The sequence below is a fragment of the Sander lucioperca genome, chromosome 19 (assembly GCF_008315115.2).
Source record: "Sander lucioperca isolate FBNREF2018 chromosome 19, SLUC_FBN_1.2, whole genome shotgun sequence".
Classification (NCBI taxonomy): domain Eukaryota; kingdom Metazoa; phylum Chordata; class Actinopteri; order Perciformes; family Percidae; genus Sander; species Sander lucioperca.
Genome location: NC_050191.1, coordinates 25572041 through 25592451, shown reverse-complemented (window position 1 = coordinate 25592451; position 20411 = coordinate 25572041). Strand labels below are relative to the sequence as shown.

General features: G+C 40.3%; 1 long non-coding RNA gene across 1 annotated transcript; it reads right to left on the bottom strand.

Moving 5' to 3' along the window:
* Positions 1-8046: 8046 nt before the first annotated feature.
* Positions 8047-20310, bottom strand: LOC116040308. Its single transcript, XR_004102636.2, has 3 exons — positions 20300-20310; positions 19907-19912; positions 8047-8437 (listed from the first exon to the last, which is right to left on the bottom strand). It is a non-coding gene; the product is annotated as an uncharacterized LOC116040308 (long non-coding RNA).
* Positions 20311-20411: the final 101 nt, after the last annotated feature.

Genomic DNA, 20411 nt, shown 5'->3' with positions numbered 1-20411 from the left:
AGTCAACAGTAAGAACTCTGTTAGTGTACAACGAGCCCTTTGGGATTTAGGAACATGTTTTGTATTATTTTCACTACAAAATAAACTTGAATTGATAAGAAAAAAGTTGTTGAGTTTCTTTGGTAGGTTTGGTAAGTTTTTTAAAGTGTAAAACGATTTAAAGGTTTAACTTTAGGAGAAACTATCTACAAGTTTGACTTTTTTAAAGCATGAAACTAAAGCTCTAGTTTTTTTTTTTGTTAGAGTAAGACTGTGTGGGTGGGTTTGTGGTGTTAGAGATAAGAGTGTCTGTCTGTGCGTCTTGTCTGTATGTATGTGTGTGTGTGTGTGTGTGTGTGTGTGTGTGTGTGTGTGTGTGTGTGTGTGTGTGAGAGTGTGTATCTGTGTGTGTATTCTCATATTTCTGTTAAATCCTAAAAACTTTAAGTGACTTTGTGCATTTGTTTTTGAACACACACGGCTGACAACTTCACAACAAGCAAGCACAGCGCTTCCGTGTTGTGGTCAGCTGACCCAACTATGCGGATGTAAAGCCGCTGAAGTTGTAATACCATAGAGTCTCCTAAATAATAATAAAAACACTGATCCATCATAGGTGACACTCATGTGATTATTAGGTAAATGTACCGCATGTTCTGGTAAATTATATATGTTATCAACCAGAAATCATACCTAAATCAGTTAAATGTTTGCCATAATGTTACATATATACATTTGTTTCACAGTGTATGTACAATTTCAACTCTATCTTACAGCTGTTTTGTCTTTTTTATTGTTCTACTTTATATTTTATTTATTTGTCTTTTTATATATTCATATAACTTGATAATTTTGTTGTATTTTTCTATTGTATTTGTCGTAATAAGAGAGGAGTCCGTACTTTGAATCCGAGCCGGTTATGTTTATTTAATAAACTTACAGAAACCATATTGAACTTACTTAGTCAGAGTAACAGGCTACACATTACAACTTGGCGGGAAGTGAGCACCTGAACCAGAAACCTACTGCGCATGTGCACTTCCTCAAGTACGGTGTCCCGTAGCGTCAATACAGAGCGCGAACATGATCATTCACCAGAATGATCTACATCCCCTTTCTTTAGTTCACATGTGTCAAACTCAAGGCCCAGGGGCCAAATCCGGCCCCTTGCAAATTTTGATCCAGCCCGCATATCAATTTAGGTTCACAACTAATTTTGGCCCGCCTAGCTGTGCACAACACCAAAAAAGTCAGTCTCACTGTAATTATGTGACACTTAAAGAAGATTTTTTGCAGATTTGCTGACTTTGAGCCTCAGAAAATCCCCCACAACCAGCGAGTTTACATATTCAGGCTGTGAAACTGGTTGCTGGGAGTCAGCTGTGTGGTAGCCTGCTTTTAAAAATGTCATCTTTGTTTTTCATATTTTCATATTATTTTTCTGGGATTTGGGGTGTTATTTTGTGTCTCTGGTGCTTCCACACACATACAAACTTTGAAAAAAAAAACCCATCCATGCTGTTTTGAGTGAGATACGAGTTTCTGAATGTGTCCTGCCTTCAGTCTCCGGGTGAGCTGTTCAAAATCTGCACGGCTTTCTACGTAACTCGCCGAGACAAGGGGCCTAGGGGGCTAACCGTTAGCATGCTAGCGCTAGCATGCTAGCTCGTTCTCAATGGCAAAACACTGCTACAACACACACAAATTCACCCTAATCTACAAAATAAATCGTATAGAACTACTTACAGAGGTCTCACTCTGTAGCTAAAACCGAAACCTGACACAGGGTGAAAAGAGGATCTGCAGCAATGTGCACAATGTGTACAACAAAAACATGGTGTTTTTTGAAGATTAAACCATGTAAACCTATTCAGGTACAATCTCAAATTACAATTATGAACCTGAAAATTAGCATAATATGGCCACTTTAAATATACTCGAATGGTAATCAACCAAATTATACTCTCATATTGCAAGACATTCCAACATGCATCGGTGAACTCAGTGCCTGAAATGGTGGCCGTAAGCATTCTCAGCAACGAAGGCTATACACTAAGCACTTCAACTAGACAAAGAAAGTCCCATAGAGTCCAGTGCGAATTTCGGGGTTTTTTTTTTGTCCTCAGCTTATAATAACTCAATGTTCATTGTTCATACTTTGGATTTGGCCTGCAAACGCGACCTGAGCGTGTCACATACAGTGAGGTACCTTGTGTTATCTTTGTAGGAGAGTGAGCTGCAGGCCTCTGCTGCTCACTGGTGGATCGCTGAGGTGTTACCATAGACTGTATATATTAGTGGACAGCGCATCCGGTTCAGCAAAATGCGGCAAATGAGGAAGTGCCTTAAACCTGCATTCTATCTGAATTCCAGCAGGGGGCGACACGTGCGGTTGCAAAAAGGAGGTCCATTTCTATAGAAGTCTATGGCGAAATGACCCACTTCTCACTTGATTTATTACCTCAGTAAACATTTCAATTAAGAGTTTATATTCTCAATCGCTATTTTTAAGTCTTCTGCAACACAGAATGATGTTAATTTTTTGAATTATGGTCTCGTTGATTTTAAAATCGGCGATAAAGCAGGGGGTGGTTTAGGGCGTGGCTATGATGTGATTGACAGTTCGCGGCCTGTCAATCATGTAATCACGTAAACTTCACTTTGGGGGTTGACCAGCTTTCGTCTTCGTGACAGTGACACTTGGTCGCCTAATAATGTCTTGTTCAACGTTCGGTTGTACGACAAGACACTCAAAGGAGTCGGCAGTTCAGTTTTTCCGGTAAGTAACGTTACATTTTGTTTTAATACCGTTTTTCGTTAGCCAACGTTAGCATCCCAATGAATATCAGTTAGCTAGCTAGATTGCACCTTGCTAACCAAGCTAGCGGGCTAACTAATAACGTTATGCAGACCAGACCGTATATAAACGGATTAAAATTAATATATTTAACGTTACAGTCGTATACAGAAGGTATGCACAACGGTCTCGCCGGTAATCTGTTTTTAACCATATGTGATGTTATTGCTAATCGATGCGCATGTAATGGTAATGTTAGCTTAAAGTCAAAGCCTGATATAGCTAACGTTATAGTGCAAATTCATATAAATCCTATTCGCACGGGATTAGAATCATTTTGGGACCGCGTGTGATTTAGGAAGTACCCCCTCACATCTGAGTTTTGTGTGGGGCATTCGCACGGGACAAGCGGAGATGCTTTTACTTGAATATACTGAAATATATGTACCCCGCCCGAGAGTTGGGCAACGTTACCCGGAGGCGCCCGAAGGACAGGCACAGACACCCACACAGCATCACCGTCACCCTCACCTCGGACAAAGCCGCGCTGGAGCGCGTCGACGGATGGGGCAGTAGGCCAGAATATCCGTTTTTGCAATAAAATGTCACACATGAAAAAATATATATATTATTGTAAAGTTACATAAGTGTTCTATCTTGAAAAATCTTCAGTTCTGCAGCCAAATGTATTGTATAAAGCACCAGGTTCAATATTCTTTTCTCAAAATTCTATATCTCTATCTATATCTATTATTTCAGACTGTTAATGTACCTAACAAGCATGCTGTTGGAGGAGTTATTAACCACTGTTGTTGATGCTGTTACACTGATGTCTTTCTTCCACTTACTGTAGTTGTGTCTGCTAATCTATTTGAAGACCTTCTGTCAGCACATTAGTCTGTTTTAAGATGAGTCACATACATGTTACAATCTATATTTACAAATTCTGTTTATTACTAAAATGTACATATCACTAAAAAAGTGTTGCGTACAATACACATTGTCTAAGATAAATTTGACATGTAGGAGTAGGTTTACTTAATACTGCATGTCCTCAACTGAAGCATGCCTTCATGTACAAGCTCATATATTAATATAATTCGTTGTGATCTACTATGCCTTAACTACATGTTTGTCTTTACAAAGGTATCCACACTGAAAACTGAATGACCAGAGCCAGAGGGAAGACCTGGTGTATAGAGCAGCGTATTTGGTGCCATTCATCTTGTTGTGGAAAACAGATTGCATTGACCACATCCAAAGTTCTCAAATGTGTTCTGATTATAACGATGCCAGAAAATAATTTTCGGTTCAGCTTCTTCTGCTGAAAGGACAGACCAACTTTTAGCACTTTAGCAGTCATTGGTATTTAGAGGTTTAAAATGTGAGTCCTGTAATAGATGTGTCCTCTTGTGTTACTGTTAGGCCTGCTGCTCCTAGGTAGCTTCTCTGTCTCTCCTCCCTCCCTCTCTCTGTCTGTCTCTCCTCTCTCTGTCTCTCCTCCCTCCCTCTCTCTGTCTGTCTCTCCTCTCTCTGTCTGTCTCTTATTGCAGGAGTGGAGTCTAGAGGGTGGGGGTCTGGGTTCCAGCTGCCTCTCATCTACCACAATCAACCAACAATTTGTGATAATACTTTTGTTATAATGAATTTGCAATAACCTTACACAGATTAAACAGCACCTAGTGCATTTTCAATCACCTACTAAACACTTGACTATGTATGTCAAAATTGAATATATGCCTATAAATTAATCTAAAAGGATTTTGGTGAAGTGTTTTCATGGTGATTAAAATTGACAAGTACATAAAGACACACAAGAAAAGCACAAACTACATTTCCCTGATCCTTCTTTGTCAACATTCAAGTATGGTAACATTTGAGAAATCATATTTTTGTTGATTAAAGCCAAAATAGACACTTTTAATCAATTACAAATTCTATCAAATTACCAATGTCTTCTTGTATGACTACAATACTGTGTCTGTTCCTATAGATGCTTCAGAAAAACAAATGTAGCTTTAGAAAGACCTTTATTTCACATTGAAATGGGCATTAACTACAAAAACTACATAAACCACAAGCAACACTGGCAATATTTTTAAGATTATGTTAGGGTTAGGGGTTAAATTGATGAATTAAATAATGTAGTTCACCTTTTACAATCCAGTGTACATTCCACACATAAAACACTGCTGTGGGTCAAGGTAAGACATGTCTGCATATGAAAAAAAGAGGTAGTTGAATCACTGGTGCCACATTGTTAATTACAGTAGAAATGGTTGACATTACAAACCACAATATAAAAATATAGCTTAACATATAAAGCTTAAAACACTTGTGCAGCACTCTGTTCAGTCAAGTCCAAATGGCTGGGTAAAGAAATAAAAGCTGCCTTTACAATTAAAGTGAGCATAGTGTGACAGTCTGTTGGTTGTCTGTAATGCACAGTGGAAAAAGAAAAAAAACCCTGCGAGCCTTGTCGATCTTCCCCGTATTAACAGCCCTCCACCTGCATCTCTGGGTGATGCCAGAGAAGATGGACTTACTTCTGAGGTATTGGGTGGGTGCACATGCCATCGTGGCTCTCCACACTCCTATTTCTGAAAGAAAGAGTCACCAATTTCCATTTGAGCCCCTCATAGTTAAATATATATGCACACTAGCATGTAACTGTACTTCATTAATTATCGGGGGAGAATACAGATGAATCAACAACAGTCTGTTGTTCTTTAGTGTAACTTTAATTTAGTTAAATGAGCTTATTTCTGATAACGTTAGCTCTTAAAAGCATGTAAAGGCTAATTGTGCCAACCATAGACTGATGGAGCAAACAGTAGCAAGACATTATTGGTGCATTATGGTTGTTACAGTTAACCAAACGTTCTAAGAAACTTGGTTATACATCCGCTAATACTTAGTGTTAGATAATGATAAGCATTAACAATCCCCGTTTTGCATTTCGCTGACACTACGTTTAAATTAGGACAACGTAAACTTCAATTTGCAGAAAATTAACGTTAGCATGTTTTACCAGTGGTTAGCTAACGTTACAGACAATTTACATGGTAACTTCAGATACATTTACTTTACAATGTGACTCCTCTTATATGTAATATAACTATTGGACAAAGATATATTTAAAACCTAGCGAAGATATATCTTACCTCGAATTATGTATGCTAGCTTTCAGCAGCAGTTGCATCCAGATTGCCAGTGATGAACGTGTGTAAGGTAACGTAGAGTGGAAGCAGCGTTGCCAACTCCAAAAAAAAAAAAACAGTCAGACACCGCCCAATAGTCTATGGCTCCTCCCTCACTCCGCCCTCTCGTCTAAAAACGTCACATCCGCAACCAGGATGGCTGCGCCCATAAACGCAAACTCGACGACGGATAACTGATCTCCACAAACCAATGGGTGACGTCACACATGCTCTGTCCATTAATATATACAGTCTATGGGTGTTACCGGAGTCGGTTGAGGTATCTGCGGCATGGGAGGGAGACTGTCTGGCAGGGGTGCCACGGGGGAAAAGTTAGGACAATTCCAAGGGCCCATGACTGACAGGGGCCCCAAAAAATAGGTAAAAACTAATATAAAATTATTAAACCATCATCATTCAGTATATATATTTCAAATATAATAATACAATTAATGATCTCTTTGTTTTTACTTGTTTTAGGCAGTAAAAGTTAAATATCCCCATTGACCAAAAAGTAAACAACCATATTGACCGACCACCTGTATCTGCATGAAATGGTTTGGTCCTGCTGTAGCGCACTCTGACGGTGTTTAGTTGCAGTCAGTAGATGCGTCAGAACTACAGTGACCACAATGTTACCAAGTAACGTTAAATCAAAATCTGGTTTTCAAAAAAGGAAAGAGAGAAACGAGAGAGAGGAAAGACAAAGGAAAGGATGTCAAACTGTAACTCAGTTTTTCACCAAGAAAGGTGGGTAGCTATAGTCTGTGAGTGGTATTAACCTGTTGGCTTAATGTCCATAGTGAAATAAGCTAGCTAGCTACGAGCACTGAAAGGGTCCTTGTTTAAAACGTTACGTTTTTAACATTCACTAGAAGCGAATCCAGAATTATTAAATTTGGCATGATGAACGCACATAGTGGACGCGAGCAGAGCCGCGGGACTGCGCCTGCCCGCTCACATGACTGTTCTCCCTAGCTCATGTAGCTAGCTGTAATAATGGATATAGCTAATGGTTGTAATTCACCATGTGTTCTATTAATACGTCCATGGTATTATCTTATGAAGTCATGATACATCCCAGGGATGTATGTAGCTGCTGTAAAGCCTGTTAGCTACGTGGATGTAACGTCATTAGCGTTTCCCAAACTGGCGGGCTACCGGCTAGCTAGCTAGTTGCTAACATCAGGGGTAGCTAGCATGGCTGTATTAAGATCTATACATAGCTAGCTATATGCCTACATAACGTTACTACAGACATAGTGATTACATCGCCTTGGTTCTCTCTTATGATACATCCGAGGGCTGTATGCTGTAAAGCTTGTAACGTGGATGAGAGCTGAAGCCATGAATGAGCTCTGTTCATGAAACTGCAGGCTAACAGCTAGCTAGCGCTAGTTAGTAGGTAGCTAGCTAGTAGCACAACATAATTATTAAATCTCCTTGGTTGTCTAGCTAAATACATCTATCGTTTATTTAGCTAAGCATGTAAACGATAAGGAACAACGAAGACAGTGTTTAACGTTAGTGAATATTTTAGACAATGAAAACGGTGAGTTCATGAGTTCGCCACTTGTAAGAGACACGACAGAGAAGCTCATGAACGCGCATGTTGCTACCGGTTGCTACGACAACGCAAACAAATTGTTGCTAGTGCGCATGCCCATCGTGAGCCAACCAGCGTTATGGGCCAACAATGCGGAAGAGCCGAGCTCCATGTTTGCTTGATGCGCTTTTGAGCACTCTCATTGGAACGTACGGGGCTTCCCGCCGAACACTGTATCCAGTTCTCTTAATACATCCATGATCAGTGCAGGGAAATGTTTAGCAAGATATTCATATTAAATCATTGTCCCTGCCCCTTTTAGCTGACTTAACAACAGATGAGTCAGCAGCAGCCCAGTCTCCCCCTAACTGTGCCCCTCCCAGTCCCAGTGAAGAAGGTGAGCAACATTGTGTTCAATGACATGCCAGTTAGCATCATTGCAGGGAGTCTGTGGGGATTTCTCTGTCTCTCTTGCTCTTTTTACCATTACAAAAAAGAAAATGAAATATTTATTAATGACAGAAATTCAGACACATTAATAACAATTATTTTCTCACATAATGATCATTATGAAATAAAATTAAAAAAAACAACAACCTACTGTCTGTACTGGATGCTGGACAGTTGGAAACAGTGAGTAGCTTACCTGAGCCTGCATGTAAGATACAGACAATGTTAACTGTATTCAACTACAAGAAGCAAGACAGTTGCAAGCCTTTAATTAGAGTTATGTAAAGCTTTTGATGGGACAGTTATTAAGTCACGACTCAAACAGGTTTACTAATGTCACACTTTGAACAAGATGGCGTCTAGCAGAAATGTGTGTTAGAAGAGTCCCTTTGTTGTGTTGAGAAAGAGGTAAAATGAGTAAAGTCCAGATGCTGAGAGCGTTGGTGAAGCAGCGACTAACTGCGGCTGCAGAAGAGATATTTGGGGTGTATGAAATTACGATAGTAGAGTACGAGGAGGAACTTTGTCGTTCAAAAGACGAGAACAAGCGACAACGGGAATTACTGGACTCTGTTTTCAACCCTCAGCTTCGGTTACACAGAGCAGGTTTGGTCCCTTTACTTCTTCCTCTCTCTCTGTTCTCTCTCTCTGTTTAAACTGACAGGATGTTGGTTCGTTAAACATTCAGCCTGTCGACGCTTAAAGCCTCGATCGCTCCTCTGCGGCAGTACAGCAGTTACTCGATTCAACCCAAGGCCCTTATCTGCATGCCATCCCCCTTTCTCCCCCATTCCCTGTGGCTGCTCTTGAAATCGCTGACGATTGCATACTGCAGTATGCAGTAGTAGTACCTACTGCATATGTTCATCAGTAGTATGCAGTATGAAACAGTTAAATCGCTTTATTCTGCAGTATGCTAGGCCAGGCTGACCCTTTGAACAAGCTCTTTAAAATTTAAAAAACTGAAACTTAATTTCTTACAAACATTAATTATAAACTTAAATATTACATGTTATGTTATAATTCATTTACAAGGCTGTCGAAGAGAGACGGGTATCTCTCTGCCCTGTCAGACGCTGCTCTCCCTCGCCTCTGCGTGCTCTGTGTGTGTGTCTGTGTGTGTCTCAGCCCGGGTGGCCAGGGAGCTTGTTATGTTACGGCCGCAACCTCTTGTGAAGCTTTATAACTCTGAAAAGGCATACAACCACAGGTTCCAGTTAATCTTATAATGATGATGGTTATGTGTGTTGTGTTATTTAAACAAACGATCGGGGAAATAAACGCCTCTTGTCCGCCAGTCTCCTGAGAGAGCTCCAGCTAGCTCACAGCGGGGCTGTGAAGGTGGACAGGCCAGGCGGCCAGCCAACGAACCCGGCAGGCACCCGCAGGCTGTCACATCAGACTGTGGAGCTTCTGAACTCTGACACCGTCAGAGCAAATTTGCAATTAGCCATCTGAAATGAAGGGATGTGACATCCCTCCAATCTATTCTCAGCCAAAGTATTCAACTTCATAATCTGCCAAGTTAGCAGGTGGATGATGTTCTCTGTGGGGATGTTCCCTGTTCTCTGCTTGTATGTCTGCAGCTGCTCTGTCCATATTGTCTAAGGGTGTGCACGCAATCCGACTCGAAGGAACATGAATAAAAAAATAGTCCGCTGCCTCTCTAGACAGATATCAAAGCGCACGTGCCAAGCACTCAACCAACATCAGACTGCAGTGTCGCCATCCACCTGTGGGGGAAGTGGACAGGCTTTCTAACACCATGTTTTTTTTAAAGGTTATTTTTTGGGCATTTTGGGCCTTTTTTATATAGGACAGCTGAAGACTTGAAAGGGGAACGAGAGGGGGAATGACATGCAGCAAAGGGCCACAGGTCAGAATCATACCCGTGCCCACTTCGTTGAGGGGTAAACCTCTATATATGGGCGCCTGCTCTACCAGGTGAGCTACCCAGGCGTCCGGCTTGACTTTCTCAACAGCCTGTGAGGTGCTTATTGGGATTACGGTGAAATCTATCCAGAGTGGGTCAAACCCGTCTCCAGTGTGCCAGCAGAGAGAGGCTTCTGACAGAACCGCATCTAAACAGCGCAGCGGCGTCAAGCAAAGGCTGATTATATGCATCGTGAGTTGCAGAAAGACACTTTACAATTATTGTGATTCAAGTCAGCACTTGATCATTTTATGAGCCAGTTTGTTTGTACTGTAGTTTGTATCGTTTTCTTTCCTCTGCCTTGTAAATATAAAATGGGCCTACTGTATTTTAATTCAGATGGGCACAATGTTATGTGCATTGATTTAATTCTTTTGCTCTGTCTGCCTGCAGCAATTAGCCTACATTTCAATAAAATTACTATAAATCTACATCCAACATATTGATGATATTATTTGTTATATAGCCTGCCTATCAATTGTATTTAAGCGCAACAAACATGGAAAATATTTGACCTAAACTTTTCCCATTTTGACCGGTAAAATGAAAACCTTACAGGTCACATGACCGGCACCAATTTGTTCTAGTGGAAACTCTGCTAGCGGGATTACTCCCTAGTTAGCTAAAAGTACTGACTAAACAGTTGAAATAGTTAGCTAAAAGTAATGTTTAAATGGTTAAAATAGTTAGCTACAAGTATTGATGAAACAGTTGACTGTATTTGATTGTGTTTCCTGCAGATGTGCAGCAGCTGTCAGTGGTTAAAGAAGAGGTTCCCCCTGAGCAGCAGGAGTGTAGCTCCAGTGTGGACCAACAGGAGCCAGAGCCCCCCCCACACATTAAAGAGGAACAGGAGCAACTGTGGAGCAGTCAGGAGAGAGAGCAGCTTCAAGGGCTGGAGGAGGCTGATATCACCAAGTTCCCATTCACTGCTGTCCCTGTGAGGAGTGAAGATGATGAAGAGAAAGCTCAGTCCTCACAGCTTCATCAGAGACAAACTCAACACATGAAAACAGAAGCTGATGGAGAGGACTGTGGAGGACCAGAACCAGCCAGGAACTCACATCCACTTTTACAACCAGAGACTGAAGACCAGACTGGAGACTCTTCTGAACATGAGACTGATGACAGTGCTGATTGGAAGGAGACCAGTGTTGGGTACACGTAGGGGTACAGATCAGATTATTGGCATATTATCAAAGATGTTTATCAATATTAATAAAGTTATGAATATGGTTATTAATAACTTTATCAAATCAACAAACAATCAAAACGGGGCACCACCCTGAAACTTCAGGGGCCAATATTGAACTGTGGAATAGTCTCATTTGTCAGTGGAAGGGTGAAATCCGAGCTCGACCTGTGTTTAACCAGCAATTAATACAATAATACACAAATAATCACAAACAACTGCTAATTAAAGTATAGTAGAATTTATTAACTTCAAAATTATCAATGGCCAATCAATAATCCTTTGATTAATTAAAACCAATATACGTTTCTTTTAAGTACAACAAAACAAAGCAAAAACAAAACAGCATGTGGGGAGACCCTCTGTGTGTGTGTGTGTGTGTGTGTGTGTGTGTGTGTGTGTGTGTGTGTGTGTGTGTGTGTGTGTGTGTGTGTGTGTGTGTGTGTGGGTGTGAAAGATTAGGGGGGGGTTGACGAGGTGTAGTCTAGCCAAAGACTACAAAAATGGCTACTCCTGTGAGCTGAACAAAACTGTTTCACCCCAAGAGGGCGGTATTGATAGGCTAGGCTAAGATTAGCCGTTAGCTCATTCAGGATAAGCTATGTGCTACCAACAATAGGCTAGCTGCTAAGCTAACGTGTCTGCACACGTGTGGTTGACAAGAGGGAGACACCGGAGCGCAGAACTGTGGAGCGGTGCGCGCTCTGCAGTTTATGTGACTCGCTGTTTGGCCAGCTGTTCACCTTAGCGCGTGTGTGTAACTAGCTATGTGTTCATATATGTGTGTGTAAGAGAAAGGTTAGAGAAGTAGGAAAGAAAGATATATATATACTTGGATCTAACAGTACCTAAAACTCCTCAGCAGTGGGAGAAGCAGAAAGTAGCATTTACAGCCTGAACAAGCTAGCTACATATTCAACACAACATATCAACAATGCACCGTGATCAGAGTACATTCACAGAATAGATTTGACTCAGTCACAATCCTAGATTAATACATTACACGCGCAGCAGTAGCGCTGTATTAATCAAATCACATTAATGGTAACACAAAGTAGCAGCAATAGCAAATTACTCATTAATAAAACACACTATGTATCTCTGCCCAGACGTAAGCCTTCTTACTGTGTGTTCAGTCCGTTTGTCCGTAGGTTTCCACGAAAGAAACGGGGGTCCGTGTCTGCTCGTCAGCAGATCAGAGGAAGCTCTCCTTCCAAAAAGAGCAGAAGGAAGAGAGCTAGAGTCGACTTGAGAAGAAAAACGTTGTTTCCTTCTCCTGCAGATATGAAAACACTGGCGAGTGGTTTCAGAGGATCCACGGTGCTCCCAGCACCGAAATTAAATCCACTTAGTTTCAAAAATGGAAGTTTTAGCACAAACTTGTAGTGCTGACCTGTCGTCAACTGGAGTTGAGGTGGAAAGCATTTGTTTCTGTGTGTCATGCTGTAGTGACCAAAGTCACAGGGCAAAAGACGAGAAGTGGGGGGTGACATGGAGTTTTATAGCTCAGGCCACCAGACCTGGCTCCATGCTGGTTTTATGGTACCTCTGAACCAATGGGAGAGTCAAAGTGACGCTGAAAGTGTCGAACCTTATCTGCAGGCCCCTCCCTGACGCCATTTTGCGTCTTTCTTAGCTCCTTTCCTTCATTTAGGAGTTTGGAGCAAGGGATGTGGACTTTACCGTAGGCCAAGATCCTTTGTCTGAAAGACCACATGGTCTCTGGGTCTTTTGTCTTTGAGTCACATGTTGACTGGAAACCCTTTGCTTGAAAAAGATAATGTTTAACCTCCTCGACGGTCCCAACACCAGAGAACCTCAGTCAGCTTTAAACTCTCTGAAACATGATTCAAGACGTAAGAAAACCTTTCAGCTGCTCACGTTGTGATCAAAGATTTGACCGCAAGTTGAATCTTAAAAAACACATTAGAACTCACACAGGAGAAAAACCTTTCAGCTGCTCAGTCTGTAAAAAATCTTTTTCAGAGAATGGAAGTTTACAGACACACATGAGAATCCACACAGGAGAAAAGCCTTTTAGCTGCTCAGTTTGTAATAAATCTTTTTTCACAGAGTGGAACTTTACAGACACACATGATAACTCACACAGGAGAAAAAACTTTTAGCTGCTCAGTTTGTAATAAATCTTTTACACAGAGAGGACATGTACGTTCACACATGAGAATCCACACAGGGGAGAAACCTTTCAGCTGCTCTGAGTGTGGGAAAAGATTAAGCTTCAAGTCAGATCTGAAGAGACACATAAGACCTCACACAGGAGAAAACCTTTCAGCTGCTCAGTCTGAAAGAAATATTTCCAAAAACACATGAGAATCCACACAGGAGAAAAACATAAATGTGCTGGTCATATAAACACAGAAGCTGATGTAGAAGACTGTGGAGGACCAGAACCAGACAGGAACTCACATCCACATCCACTTTTACAACCAGAGACTGAAGACCAGACTGGAGACTCTTCTGAACCTGAGACTAATGACAGTGCTGATTGGAAGGAGACCAGAGAACCTCAGTCAGCTTTAAACTCTCTGAAACATGATTCAAGACGTAAGAAAACATTCAGCTGCTAAAAGTACTGTCTAAACATTTGATATGGTTAGCTAACAGTACTGTCTAAACCGTTGGAATAGTAGTTAAAAGTAATGTCTAAACAGTTGAAATACTAGCTAAAAGTAATGTCTAAACAGATGAAATAGTATCTAAAAGTACGGTCTAAACAGTTGAAATAGTAGCTAAAAGTACTGTCTAAACAGTTGACATAGTTAGCTAAAAGTACTGTCTAAACAGTGGAAATAGTATCTAAAACTACCGACTAAACAGTTGAAATATAAGCTAAAAGTACTGACAAAACAGTTGAAATAGTAGCTAGAAGTACTGACTAAACAGTTGAAATAGTAGCTAAAAGTACTGACTAAACAGTTGTAATAGTAGATAACAGTACTGACTAAACAGTTGAAATAATAAGCTAAAAGTACTGACTAAACAGTTGAAATAATAAGCTAAAAGTACTGACTAAACAGTTGAAATAGTAGCTAAAAGTACTGACTAAACAGTTGTAATAGTAGCTAAAAGTACTGACTAAACAGTTGAAATAGCTAAAAGTACTGACTAAACAGTTGAAATATTAAGCTAAAAGTACTGACTAAACAGTTGAAATAATAAGCTAAAAGTACTGACTAAACAGTTGAAATATTAGCTAAAAGTACTGACTAAACAGTTGAAATATTAGCTAAAAGTACTGACTAAACAGTTGAAATATTAGCTAAAAGTACTGACTAAACAGTTGAAATATTTAGCTAAAAGTACTGACTAAACAGTTGAAATAGCTAAAAGTACTGACTAAACAGTTTAAATATTAAGCTAAAAGTACTGACTAAACAGTTGAAATAATAAGCTAAAAGTACTGACTAAACAGTTGAAATATTAGCTAAAAGTACTGACTAAACAGTTGAAATATTTAGCTAAAAGTACTGACTAAACAGTTGAAATATTAGCTAAAAGTACAGACTAAACAGTTGAAATAGTTTGCTAAAAGTACTGACTAAACAGTTGAAATAGTAGCTAAAAGTACTGACTAAACAGTTGAAATATTAGCTAAAAGTACTGTCTAAACAGTTGAAATAATAGCTAAAAGTACTGACTAAACAGTTGAAATATTAGCTAAAAGTACTGTCTAAACAGTTGAAATAGTTAGCTAAAAATGTGTTTGTCATATCAAAGCTCCATCAAAGTCAAACTACTGGTGAGAATTCTTCTGGGTTTAAAAGATGGCGGTGTTTATTAGACTAAACCTCAGTCAACTCTGAAATGTAACAGTCCCTGTGAGCGGTAAGAAACGTAAAACTGGAAACCGTTCAGCTGCACAGTTTGTGGTAAAAGTTTTTCTCAGATGGGGAAGTTAGTTCATCACATGCCATGTCACACCGGAGAGAAAGAATACAGCTGTACAGTTTGTGAGAGACGTTTTAAATTCAAAGGAGATATCGGGAGACACATGACAATCCACATGTTAGAATAATTACATTATCAAAGGATAGACAGAACCACTGAAGTTATATCAAAGTTCATTTTTACTTGTGAACAGAACAAGGAGATAGTTACAGTACTCACAGCATAAGTACAGTCTAGTCAAGTGTCTAACGTAAGCCTCAAATAGTAGCTTATTTATGTGTGAAATACATTCATAATACAGAGTTGATGTCGTCAGTTGTTATCTTGTCAGAGTCGATGACGTCACAATTATCTGGTCAGGGAGAGAGAAAAAGTATGTAAATCAAAATTTTCCTAACACCACACAAAAGCGATGATTCAAAAGAGAGCAAGAACCGCAGTCCGGTTTAACATCTCAGAAAAATACAGAAGTCCCGGATTAATGGATTAGTTGTCAACTATTAATAATAAAATATAAAATAATTGATCAATAAATAATGTGAAAACAGTAAAACGTGTGTGATTCCAGCTTGTTAAATGTGAATATTTTCTAGTTTCTCTCCTCTGTGACAGTAAACTGAATATCTTTGAGTTGTGGACAAAACAAGACATTTGAGGACGTCATCTTGGGCTTTTTGGGAAACACTGATCAACATTTTAGAGACCAAACAACTAAGATTGTTTACTCGGGAAGAATCTAATCTAATTTATTTAGCTGTCGGGTTCTTCGGGACTCTTATTTAAGTTTCACTTTGGAGTTTTTCTTCCTTCAACAGACTGAAATGAAATGATGAAATGAAGAGAACTATTGGATGTTGGATACGTGTAATTATTATTGATTTGACGATTGTTTCAGCAACATCAGACCTGCAGCAAGAATCATTTTTATTGTTCAATATATTCTTCTATTGTTCTGTTTCTTATTAAATTATATTTGTATGAGAAAGTGCTGAAAACATGTCACCAACCCGGGCTGGAAACTCTGACGTGTGGGCTTCAAGTAGGGCTGAACAATGAATCAGAATATAATCAAAATCACAACATGGCCGACTGGCAGGAGGCACGATATTTGTTTAGAGGCTAAATGTGTCAAAATACCATTTTAAATACAATATTTCGGTGCTGCAGAGAAGTTTGGTACAAATCTCTGCAAAAATCACACTATGGCCTTTTAAATGTTTTCCAATGAAAATAAAAACAATGGTGTAAAAATACTCGTTCTCTCTAAAGCGTGATTTATACTTCTGTGTTAAATCTACACCGTGGCTACGTACGTAGGTACGTGGACATACCGACCCTACGCCGTAGCCTGACACCACCTCTCGAAAATGTAACTACACGTCGCGGCAGTGCGTTTGCCCCTGTCGGCCACCGTGATGAAGGCCTGATTCATGCAATCTCCTCTGAACAGTTGATGTTGAGATGTGTCTGCTACTTGATCTCTGTGAACAACCCGGTCTCACGCCAGTTCGTAAATAGTCACGTTATTTTGATTTATTGATTCGTGTACAGGTCACGATTTTCTTGTTTATTTCGTGTACAGGTCATGATTTTCGGATGTTACCATTTCACGAACTGCCATGACACTGGGCTGCTCTGGGGGACGCAACAACAGGGAAATGAAACGCCACAATGGGGAAATTAAACGCCACACGCCGGCGACAACAACGGGACCGCGATCCCCGGGCGCAGGGACACGATCTGCGGTCTCTGTGGTACGCGACAACGGGGATATGAAACGCCACAACAATGGGACGGTTGAGGTTAGGAAAATAAGAACTGGGAAAGGTACCGTCACACGCAGGACACGCCGACAACAACGGGACGGTTGTGGTTAGGAAGAGAATAACGCGGAAAGGAACTGCAACACGCCGACGCGATCCCCGGTCTCTGGGGTGAAAGTCCTGTATTGTTTGACCCAACCACCACTCCGATCAACCTCCCTACGCGGATTTTCTGCTTTTCATACTACTCCCTACCGTTGTTGTGCTGTGATTACGAAACATGGATTCCCATTTCAATACATTAAATTAAAATTCGTAATCACCACACGAAAAAAACAACATAACCGTGTCCTGTTCACGAATCAATAGATTCAATAACGTAACTATTTCACAAACTGCCATGAGACTGGGCTACTGTGAAGCATTTATGTGGGCTCTAATCTGAGGTGCTGTTAATTTGTGGTTTCTGAGGCTTGTAACTCTAATGAACTTATCCTCTGCAGCACAGGGAACTCTTGGTCTTCCTTTCCTGGGGCGGTCCTCATGAGAGCCAGTTTCATCATAGTGTTTGATGGTTTTCACGACTGCACTTGAGGATACATTCAAAGTTCTTGAAATTTTCCGGAGTGACTGATCTTCATGTGTTAAAGTAATGATGGATTGTCGTTTCTCTTTACTTAGTTGAGTATTTCTTGCCATAATATGAATTAAAACAGTAGTTGAATAGGGCTTTTTTTTACTGTTTAACTGTGTACCAACCCTACCTCTGCACAACACAACTGATGGTCTCAAACACATTAAAATAGAAATTCCACAAATTACCTCTGACAATGCACACCTGTTAATTGAAAACCATTGTGGTGACTACCTCATGAAGCTTATTGAGAGAATAACAAGAGTGTGCAAAGCTTTCATTAAAGCAAAAGGTGGCTACTTTGAAGAATCTAAAATATAAAACATTCTGGTTTGTGGTTGACTTTTTCCTTTACTACATAATTCCATTGGTGTTTTTTCATAGTTTGTATTACGTATTAATCCACAATGTAGAAAATAATACAAAATTAAAAACACATTTCCTGTTAATGTAATCTGTACAAGTAGTTCAAACTAATATCATTTATAGAATGTGTAATGCAATCATGTCTGACATATATTGTAAAGCTTCATTGTTAAACACTTCACTTAAATTATGTATATGAATTTCTTTGAATTTTTATTGAATTGCAATTCTGCTTCCTTTAATTCAAATTCGAAGTGTAATTCTAGATCCTGTTTTTGACATTAATTCAAATTCAATTCAAATTCAAGAATTGAATTGGAATTTCGGAGTCATTCTCAATTCAATTCTGAATTGTGCACAAGCCTGTCATATACACACATAACTATACTTTGGTAGATGTGCCAACAGTTAAGTGATACATAAAGTAATTCCTGAGGATTTTAACGGGTATGTTGTCGTATAGTTGTATTAGGGACTTTTTGGAGTTCATTTCTTTTTATTTCATTTATGAAACTGACTGAGATTCTGTTTTGTGTTCTGCAAGACATTAAATAAGGGAAGTTTGCGCTGCCTCAACCACCACTTCCTGTTACTTGTCTTTTCTACATATTCTACACATTCCTGCTGAACTTCACCAAACAACCTGCCACAAGAAAAGAGAAGAATAACTCTTATTTTGAAGCGTGTCCCCGGAAGTAGTAGTTGATATTTCCGCCGGTTTGACAGTGAGTTGTGTTAGCAGAGTGAACCGTTAGTTGGAACGGAATAACGGCAGAAAAACAAACCGTCAGAGTTTAGTTCAGTAAGCGGAGAAAGGCGGCCCGAACCCGGATACTGCTGCTGTTCTGTGGAGGGGTTAGAACAGGAAATGAACCCGAGAACAACAACAGGTGTGTTTACTTTCTGCTGCTGGTAATGTTGCTAAGCTAACAGCTGGTTTCAGATCGTCTGCTGAACTTTAAACGCTGTTTATTTATTAGATTTTTGAAGCTTCACAGCTGCAGCCCGGAGCACGAAGCTGACGTTAGCTTAGCACGTTAGGGGCTATATGTTCTTGGGGCTGCACTCAGGGTTTCTGCTGGCACGAAGCTAACGCTATGTTAGCACGTCAGATCACGTTTTAACCCTGGCGTGTATCACCATGGTTACCTGCGCCGTAGCTGTTAAAACTGTGATTCAGATGAATATTGGTTAAGAATTGATGAGTCATCTGAAAGACGAATCAGCTATTTAGATAATTAAATAATTATTTCAGAAATAATTCTGTTCAAGCTTCTCAGATATGGCAGAGCAAAAAATCAAACAAATAAATAAATAAAAATTGTGTGTGCCTGTGTGTGTGTGTGTGTGTGTGTGTGTGTGTGTGTGTGTGTGCGCGTGCAGGTCTGTGTGTGTGCGTGTGTGTCTGTGTGTGCATGTCTGTATGTATGTGTGTGTGTGTGTGTGTGTGTGTGTGCCTGTGTGTGGGTGTGTGCGGGTGTGTGTGCATGTCTGTGTGTGTGCGTGCGTGTGCATGTCTGTGTGTGGGTGTGTGCATGTCTGTGTGTGTGTGTGCGCGCGTGCGTGCGTGTGCATGTGTGTGTGCATGTCTGTGTGTGTGTGTGTGTGTGTGTGTGTGTGTGTGTGTGTGCATTAGGGGTGGAACGGTACACAGAAGTCACGGTTCGGTTCATACCTTGGTTCAGACATCACGGTTCGGTACGAGTTCGGTACAATGGAGGGAAAAGCAAAACAAAAATGCAGAAGGCAACTTTTTTTTATTGTGCATGTCTCAGGCTGTACCACCTAGTGTCATCCAGTCTCTCCCCTGAGCTAGCTACATCAGCCTGAAGTGTGTAAAGTAAGATGTAAACCGTAAACAGTAAGTACCCCACATCATCTCCAGACTCCAGCTGTAACTTGTAAACAAAATAACACAATCAGCTATAAAACTGAAAATACAGCATTTCTGTTCTCTGCAAAGACAAACTAAATTACTTGATTAATGCAACGTTATCAACGCAGAAAGCTGCTCCCTGCCTGGCTAAAGCTAATATAGTTAGCCTGAAGAAACAAGGCGTCTGTCCCAACTAATGTTACGGTTCGGAGCTGCGACGCTGGAAACGTAACACTAATCTTCAACAGCAGTCTTATCCACCACTCTCTCGCCTGTACTACTGGCTACTACTGTTTTCCCAAACTTGCAATCTTAAAGAGGCTGGCGGGTCCTCTAACTCTTGTGGGTCGCCACCACTTGCCATACCTGTCCTTAGTGCTGCTATCTCTGACTCACTAAAACTGCATACATAGGCGGAGCTCGGCTACATAGGCGGCGTGCCAATCAGAGCTTCAGAGCTAAGGCGGGGCTACAGGTTAGGTGTCCCTAAAGAACCTGTGTATCTAACAGTAGTTCCGCATTACATTAGTTCCGCATTACATTAATTAATTTGCACGCAAGTTTTATTTATTTTTATAATGTGTATTCTCCGTGTAAATGTATTCACCGAACCGTGACGCCCGTACCATTTCGGTTCAATACGAATACATGTACCGTTCAACCCCTAGTGTGCATGTCTGTGTGTGTCCGTGTGCGTGTGTTTGGACTAAAAAAGGTGGTACATGATCTTGGTAAGCAATTTGACAAAATTCCAGTAAATATTTTA